The sequence below is a fragment of the Myripristis murdjan genome, chromosome 13 (assembly GCF_902150065.1).
Source record: "Myripristis murdjan chromosome 13, fMyrMur1.1, whole genome shotgun sequence".
NCBI classification, from domain to species: Eukaryota; Metazoa; Chordata; class Actinopteri; order Holocentriformes; family Holocentridae; genus Myripristis; species Myripristis murdjan.
The window spans coordinates 13,908,649-13,918,174 of NC_043992.1; the positions used below are offsets into that span (position 1 = coordinate 13,908,649).

General features: G+C 43.2%; 1 protein-coding gene across 3 annotated transcripts in view; it reads left to right on the top strand.

Moving 5' to 3' along the window:
• epha4l (eph receptor A4, like) overlaps window positions 1-2,888 on the top strand; it is a 58,111-nt gene extending 55,223 nt beyond the window's left edge. For all 3 annotated transcript variants that reach the window (XM_030067031.1, XM_030067032.1, XM_030067030.1), the window contains one exon: window positions 1,478-2,888. The gene's annotated coding sequence lies outside the window, so the exon portion shown is untranslated. The remainder of the gene's footprint in view (window positions 1-1,477) is intronic.
• Window positions 2,889-9,526: the final 6,638 nt, after the last annotated feature.

Below are 9,526 nucleotides of genomic sequence, written 5' to 3' on the forward strand. Positions count from 1 at the left end.
ACACAACAATCAAATGGATTGGATTATTGGTGCTGGCTTCAGTCTCATTATAGAGGGCAATATAATCTTCTCATATATGAAAACATACCTTCCCCTTGCTCTGGTAATGTTTGTTTCTAATATCAGGCACACCTAGCCAAGTGTCTACAAGATTCATTAGACTTTGCTCTCTCTCTCTCTCTCTCTCTCTCTCTCTCTCTCTCTCTCTCTCTCTCTCTCTCTCTCTCTCTCTCTCTCCCTCCTTTGCTCTCTTGCTCTCTCTGAGTGTCTGGATCACTGGGCTCTCAGCACCAGAAACTGTGTTAATTAACAAGCGGGTCGCAGCACCTCAGGCGGCAGAGAGCAGATCAATAGCCACTGGTCTGTGATCAGTCACCGGGCCTGACGCCGCTGGCATGTTAATGAGAGGGATTAATCAGCCGCTGACTCCCAGTCAGCCAAAGGCAGCCCGCCTGAGCGCAGCGCAGCTCACTAACACTTTCCGGGAATGAAGAGAAAGGTGCTTTTGGGCAGCAGCGCTTTCTCCTGAGCCAACTAACCGATATGTTGAAGTCATGATTGTACAGAGCCTGGGAGCAGCCGCAGAGGGGAAAAAAAAAAAAAAAAAACACAACACATCAAGGGCCTTAGGTGAACTTCATGCTCTGGGTTTGATTAATTCAAATGCACGAGATACATATTGCTCCCTCAGCTTGGTTAATGGTTATCTGCACTATTATTTTGTGTGCAGAATATCATAATTTCTGCACACAAATTAACACATGCCCTTAATTTAATAATAAAGGCCCTCAATTTAGCTTGTTCAGCATGTTTCAAACCAATCTCCTCCCGTTGCCATAATTAGTCAAATTTAGTTGATTTATTTGAATAAAGACAGGCATTTGATTTTGGCATGTGATGAGGGATACTGATACAAATGAATTAATCAAGTTTTAATTCCAGTAACAACCTCAGGGAATGAGTTCGCGAAGGCTTTGCCTACTGACACACAGCAACACAAGGCCTTATTGTTAATAACAAACAACTGACAAAAGCTAATGTGCTGTAATTCATAATGATGCTTATTTCATAAAGGATTTATGTTGCTCAATACTCAAAGCCAGCCTCTCTGTTCCATTCATGAGTGCAGTACAGATGCACATGTCCTATTCTTCGGCTCACTTTATATGCAATTCAAATGCACATTTTATATATTGTGCACACACATGTGGTGCGCACACTTTGCTGCCACGAAATACATATTTGCCGCTGCCGGGCGGGCCACTCCCAGGCTCGGGATTATCTGGCACCGGCTCTGCAGTTTGTTTAGCAGATGAGTCGAATGTTCCACCAGAGTCGGAGCTGGAGAGGAGTATTGTTGGTCAGGACAGGATGCCAAGCAGAAATTGTTTATAGTGAAAACCACCATGACTGACGCAGCCTGACTTTTCTCCCTCGCTTTCTTTCTTTCTTTCTTTCTTTCTTTCTTTCTCCCCAGCTGCTGCCGTCCGTCATAAACAAGATCCTGGGCTCGCTCGCCACGACCAAAATTCCTCCTCCTCCTCCTCCTCCTCTTCTTCCTGGTCTTCCTCAACAGCCCCCTCTCCTCGGCCCCCGCCCCGCTTGGAGTCTCTTCCAACACTGACATGACAAATCCATCTCCACGCGTCTGGGAGACGTTGGCCGCCACCGTCTCACCGCGTCAACCTGACAAACTAGCCGCTATGTGCTGCGGCGGCCATCCAACAGCTTACAGGAAACACTTTGAATGATTTAACAGCATAAAAAAAAGACATTAAAAAGAATGTAATATAATCTAGAAGCCCTGCTCCAGCGGATAATGTACTTGTATTTTTTGGATTTTTTTTTTTTTTTTCGCTTTTTGTTTCTTTTTTTTTTCCTTTCTGTTTGCATGTATAGAAAAAAAATATTTTGGTTTGCGTGTGCGAATGTGTCTCGAGTGTGCACGGCGTGTGTGTGTGAATGCGTGCGAGTTTAACTGTATGACTGACAATGTCTTCGAAGTACTATCAGTAACGTGTCTGTTTTCATGCCACTGTGGAGGAGGACACTACAGAGTTGTGTTGTTTTTGATATGAAAAAAAAAAAAAAAAGAGAAACCCTGGACTTTTTTGCTTTTGTGTCGTCTTAAAACGATGTAAGGTGTGTTGCTCCCATTGTGCAAGCTCTACTCGGCAACAGCATTTATTAAACAGCTTTCTGGAACGCAACCCATCTCTGCTTTGGCACTACCAGTGGGCTGTAAATGGACACACGGAGACGAGTGTGACAAAAACGCCTCCCGCCCGTACAGACACACACAGAGCAGACTACGAGTTTGGATTCTCCGAGTTCATGTAAAGTCAAGGTGGAAATGGTGGAACCATCTCTCTATATGTGGAAAAGGGGACAGTTTAAAATGACGCGCCTGTGTACACTGCAAAGGATTAGAGAAGTGGGGATACAGGTTTTAAGAAGGGAATATAATTGTTTGTTATTATTTTTTTTCCCCCCATAACACACCCTCCAACTGCAGATTGCATCGAATGGACTATATTAATTTTCTTTTCTTTTCAACTCTCCTTATGTGAATGTTTCTGAACTCACAAGTGATGCTTCACATACTACAACAAACAAACACCTCCGTCCTTAATGCCAGCTCTACTGCTCTTTTCTTTTGGCAGTGTTTTTGTTTTTTCTGAGGGGTTTTATCTATCGAAAAAAAAAAAGGACCTGTTTGGAAATATGCAAGACATGTTGGGAAGGAGAAGGAAACCAGAATGTACTGTAAAATACTTATTTCCTTTACTTAAATGTTGGACAATTTGAAAAGAAAAAAAAAACAAGAAAAAAAAAAAAACTTAACAAAACTCAAGAGTTAATGTTTGTCATTGTATGCCTTCCGATGCCATATGATCTAGCCATGTAGATCTAACATTCTTTCAGTCTTTTTTTTTTTTTTTGTACTTTTTTGTCATCATCATGATTTTTTTTGTTTTCTTTTGTTTTCTTTTGTTTTGTTTTTGTCAAGGAATTCTAGGTACATGTAACTTATGTCATTTATTTATGGCCTTTTATATCTAGTTTGTAAAATGATAGCCTAAAGTGAAGAAAATGAAGGGGTGCCAAAGTGCATTCTTATTAAAGTAGAAACCATATGACGCTCTTCTTTGCCTTTGCTTATTAAGCTCTCATTCTTTTTCTCTCACTTTTACACAAACACACACACACACACACACTTGAGTGTCTGATGCAAAGGCCATCAGCATTTCAATCATCATCATTATGACTACAGAGAAGAGCTGATTACTTAGCTATTATGCATTGATTAGTGCATTATATGATTGCATATAATGGAGGGTGGCATAACAATGCGGAATGGCCGAGACAGCGCGTCAAGCAGCCTCTTGGCCCAGTTTTCACTTTCTGTTTTGTCACTCTCTGTAACCTAAACACACGCTGCACACAAAAATACACACAGAGAAATCTGCAGCCTGTTGGCAGCTTGTCCCCTCGTGCTGCACATGGTTAGCAGATATCATGACTCCGGACTCGAGGCTTGGCCCTAAACTCCTCTCGGGCCTCGAGGCGGCAGCGGGTGGCGCTCCTTTGGCACCGTGTGTGCGTGTGTTTAATCAGAACAACATCTGCTTCCTGCACTCATTTCCAGCAGTGATAAACCCCTGATTGTCCTGAGTCTTTGATAAGACCCCGGGAGTGAGGAGGAAGAGAGGACATTTTTAGAAACAGGGCTGAAGTGAGCGCAGAGCTAAGCGGCGTTTTACACATTTCCTGCGAAATCACCAGGACAAGGCGTGCATACGTTAATGTTCTGAAGATTGCAGTGGGAGATGTTTATCGGCCTCGGAGGGAAAGTGTGTGTGTGTGTGTGTGTGTGTGTCGTCTACAGTTTGTTGGCCAGCTTGTGCATCTTGGAGAATAAGACTGTAGAAGATTACCGAGGCTGAGCTTGATCAAATTCGCCCCCAACTGAGAACATGTTTGTTTCTGATTTTTGACAACTTGGCACAGCACTCGACATTTTGAATAAATTAATGCATACGTGCACACCCTCACACACACACACACACACACAAAAGGGGATTTTTCACTTAACTACTGGCACAAGCAGAAAGAGGGACAGGAACACAATTTTGTTGATAAAAAGAGGAGAGGATGTGTTGCTGAAAGAGACAGATGGGGGAATGAAAGAGATGAGGAAAGGTGCCAAATTCAGTCCTGTGGAAGAGAGCAGCAAAAAGAAAGGAGGAGGGAGGGATTACAAAAAAAAAAAAAAAAAAAAAGAAAGGGAGAAAGCCAGACAGAGAGAGTTCGTGTAGGTCACATGGAAAGGAAAGGTTGGCCGCCTGCAAGACTTTGCTAACCAAAGTAAGCCAAGTCATGTTGAAAGTTCAGGTGGCGGCCATGTTTCAGCTGGAATCCTGCCTGTCTTTTTCAGTGCTGCTATAACTTAATGACCGCAGCCACCTCGATCCAACGCTTCTGTCTATAAAGTCTCCCTTCGCATTGTGTTCTCAGGGACACGGCCCAAGAAAATAGTCTCCAGTGTATCCTGGTCCATTATTCTTTTTCATTAGGACAAAACTACAACACAGATGGTGGGAAGAAGACCTGCCAGTGTTTGGATCATTGTTGAGTGTGTCTGCCAGTGATGTGGAGCATCATATCAGATCACTTTTCCTGAGAATAATTTATATATATATTTTTTTGTGGGTTTGCACAGATTTGATTCAATGTGCTGTTAGTGGAAACAATCAAATTTTGCATGGGGTTTTGAGGGCTTCCTCAAATCATTTCGAAAATATGAGAACTCAATCGAGGCTCCGTCGTGTGAGCCGGCCCATACTTACAGACAAACAAAGGGGCTAAAATGAAGACTGAGTCAACAGATAACAAGCCAGCCTCCTCACCTCCCCTCCCTTTCACACACACACACAAACACTGGAAGCCCGAGCCCTTTTGTCAACCAATCTAATTATGAAACCTTGATGAAGTGCTAGCCCCTCAAACTGGCTTAACCCCCAGGATCCCGCACTGTCACTGCAACCCTTCTCACCGGCTCCCATTGTTTCATAATACACTTTCCCGATCTGAAAGATAAAACCTTCGCCGACCCTTCCTCTAAGCCAAAGACAACAGGGTGCCGCCCTTCAGTTTGACATCACGATTAACTCCGTCCTTTGTGTCGTCGTCCTCAAGTGCATCCACACAATATTATAATCCATAATCCAAATGCTTCAGCGTTAATCTCCGACTGCTTCATCCAATTTTGAGTCAAGAGTTTTCCTCTCAAACGTCTCCACGTGATTGGATAGTGCTCTTTGTTGTGGTGAAGGACAATTTGAGAGGGGAAACTGAAAGAGTGCTATTATGACGTATGGGGAAACATCCCCATCTGCCAACAGGGAGCTGCACGGGGGAAAAAAAGCGGTTGTTGGAAGAAAACAGCGAGAGTTGAAAGCTTCAGTGGGAAAATAGCGGGGCAGAGCCTCTCAAACGTCTGAGCACATTGATCGAGAGGCTTCCAGCATAGTGTTGACCTTGTGGCCAGTCTGCAAGGTTTTACCTCTGAGGACGTTTTGATGAACAATGCCGAGCGATTCTTGTGAAAGCACTAAAATTTCTACATAGGAACAAAGCACGAAGAGATCCAGGCAACATGACAGAAATACCGAATGTGTCTTAATTTAGGTGCGTTTGAAAGTGCTCGGTTCACAGTCAAACGCTGTCTTTGTAGCCGTCAAACGCAGCTTTGGTTCGGCAGACACTAGAGGCAGAAACTATCGCAGAAAACACCCGACAACATGAAAAAGCACTTATGGGAGCAGCACCCCCTCTTGGCTGCAGCTCGGCCCAAAGGCACTTTTTTTTTTTTTTTTTTTTTTTTTTTTTCCTGGAGTCTCCTGTGAGTGACGGAAATGAACAGGAGATGAATGAGAATCTGAGAACAAAACAAACACAGAAAAACAGAGCCATGCATTGGTGTGACAAAGCAACAGAGAAAAGAGAGATAAAGGGGAGAAGAGAGCGAGTGAAGATGGATGGGTGACAACTTCAGAGGCAGAGCCAGGAAACTTCTTTGAGTCCTGAAGTTTACAGGTAATTGGCAGCAGATATAAGGGAGTGTACCTGAGAAAGGCTGAAAATAAACAGCAAATATACCTGGCAGATGTCACACAGGTCTATAGGAGAATCCTGAGTGAAAAGTTTGCAAAGGAGGCAGAGAACATCGGTCTATACTCTTCACAAGTCAAAAAAAAAAAAAAAAAAAAAATCTGCTCCTGTACTCCTGCAACCAGAAATTTCTGCATAACCCACGGTGAGATATTAGGCTTTCTGTCCACCTCTACAAGGTCACCTCAATCTTGTTACATTTTTCTGTTATGACATATATTTTTGTTGGAACTGGGACTGAAAACTAGAAGCTGAGTTCTTTGGACTATGGACTGTGCTCCGTGCGATTTCTGACTCTCTGCTGGCCTGTTTGAAGGAAACTTAGGTGAATGCTGGATTTTGACACTGGAGTGTGGGATTTTGAATATAAACCTTGATTGTCCCACCACAGCGCCACCACCAGGCCAACAGGGCTGACAGGTCAACTGTGATGAACCTTTGGGGAATGTTTGCGTTTTTTACATTGATATCCAGCATCCACACAATGGAACTGATTAATTAGCTCACCAGAAAATCCAAAAACTTAAAGCAGCAATGTCTCAGATTCAAAACATCTCACATATAAAAGCGAATAATCAAACAAACAAAACTGTTTAACCCTCCTATTATGTTTGGGGTCATTTTGACCCCATTCAATGTTTAACGTCTCTAAATAAATTATTAACATCATTTTTTTTTTTTTGCTTCATATTTAATGACTTTTCCTAGTTTAATGGGTACTAACGGGTAACCAGGAAATTCATATGATGATATGTTTTCAATGTCCTGTACACACTTTGTACGCATCGGTTATAAATAACAAAAATCTGTACTTAGAAATAATATAAAGCCATTAAAACACCGAAAAATAATATTTCTTTCCAATTTTAGGTCAGTCAGTGAGATTTTATGGTGATTTACATATTTTTCCATAGTCGCGTAATAGGAATACTGGATGTATAAGTGGGGGAGGGGTGAGTTATGTTTTATTTAAAGGGCTATTTAGGTCGTCAACAAAGAAACATAAAGTACCCGACACATAAACTTTGGTAACAATTTTAATTATAATAGTTTTGTGGAGGTTTAAACTGCTGGGGTCAAATTGACCCCAAACATAAAAGATGACTCATGGGGCGATTTAAGGCAGTTGTGTGGGATGTCATGGTCAGTGTTGACTTGTTAAAGGATGTACTGGGTTCGGGTTAAGAGGCAGTAAAGATCTCCTCCTTTTATGAGTTCTCCATTCATCACCTTGAAAACAGGGTCGTTTTCGAACATATCGCGGCCCTGAACATCTGTCTTAGGTTATGGCGACGACGACGAAGCCGATGTAAACGCTCACAGTCTGCGCAAAACCAAACTCCTTTATATGTGAGCCCATGACACCGCTGTTTGACGGCCACTGCAGCTGTTTCTCTCGGAAAACAACAGTACTCTGTCTCTGGTCTTTGACAGTGACAACTGCACCACACCTCACCTAAATTGGTATGTTTTCGCTCAGGGCTACAGACACCAAACCGACAGCTGAAGCACAGCCTTTAAGTGGCCTTTGAATCTCTCTCCACCTGCATTGTGTGGGAACCTGGCTCGCCGCAGGAGCGTAATCCGTAGTGATTGTTGGTCTGTTGGGAGGACTTGGAGCTTTATCAGCCCCACCAGACTAATCTCTCCCCCAGGCCAAAGGGCGCCGGTGGGTGGCCTATTCCCAAATGAAGGCAAAGGGAGGTCACCTACTTGACCACTCGATTGCTCCCTATCTGGACCCAGTAGCCACACTGCTGCCTCCACCTGATATGTTGACCTTTGACCCTGCCTGGCGTACAAACATGGACACACACACACACACACATACACAAACATGCTAATCTCTAGAACAAACTACTTTCTCCAGCCTCCAGTTCTTGCCCAGGACTCTTCAGTTTCCAAGGTAGAAGGTGAGGAACTTTAAGAGTGTGTGTGTGTGTGTGTGTGTGTGTGTGTGTGTGTGAGAGAGAGAGGCCGGAAGGGTCAATGGGGCTTTGTGGATTAGGCTTATATCTCTGCCAGCAAGAAGAGGGTTAATCAAGTCAACCCCTCCGCTGTCCTCCGTCGTCCTCCTCCTCCGTCTCTGGACAGTGTCCTGATGAAGATCCAGCAGCCTATCAGCTTGAGCAGAACCTGGTTATCACAGTGAAAACAGTGTTCAAATCCCCCTGATAACCACCTGATAGACTGAGACAGATAGACAGAGATATATATAGAGAGACAGAGAGGGAAGATTGGAAAAGAAAAAAAGAAGGAGTAAGAAATAAGAAAGAGAAACCTGTAAACGAAAGGCGGGAGCAGGCAGGGAGAGCCAGGTGATTCAATCCAAACACTTTGCTATTACCCCCAAACTGCTTGTTTCACTTCACTTCATTTCGAAAGTTGGAACCAAGTGGAAAAAAAAAAGTAAGAGGAGAGAATGATAGAGTAAAAGAAAAGGCACCTTGCGACACAACGGCCATCCATCATCGGCTGGTTTGAGACCAGCGGTGAGAGAGAGGAGTGTAGATTGAGGGAGACAGAGAGCTTGCTAAGGCCGCCGAGAGAGAGAGTCTGGCTCAGGGATTTTCTCTGTTCAACGTGGCTTTGGCTCTTGGACCGTCGACAACAATAAGATTCCTATCACCGCTCACATCTTGGCTTGTGCCTGTTAAACACATGCTTGCAACATACACACACTCACACTCACAAATGTGAACATGTACATGTACATACCGATGCATCTTAATCCTCAGTTGGAGAGGTTGGAGAATGGAATTAAAATACCACCCATGCCAGGGGATTGTGATACAACACGCTTTGATAAGATCATGAATGGAGAAATATGTAACAGTCACGCTCTTCTTTATGTCTGGGGGCTTTATTTTATGCCTCGCCTGTGTGTATGAACAAGAGAATTTATGTGTGTGTGGTAATAAATACTACATGCTTTTGTGTGTTTTGTGGTGTGGATAGAACACTACTACTACTACTACTACTACTACTACTAATGATAATAATAACAATACGACTACTACAACTGCTACTACTACGACTACTGCTACTAATACTAATAGTAATAACAATAATAAGCAGGGGACGAAGAAGCACATTTATGTATAATCATGTATAATCCATCAAAAATGTCTTGTGAGAATCAGGTTACAGGTTTGGCAAAATAAGTTCTTAACAGTGTAAATCAAGAATGCCCCCCCCCCCCCCCCCCCCCCCCCCCCCCCCCCCTCCACACTATCCCACGTATTACAGCTGCTTGCCAAACGCATTAATCATTTGATACAAAATTAAACATTTTTTTTTTTTTTTTTTAGAAGCAAAAGTAATCAGGGTCAGGGTTAGCTTCTGCCAAAGA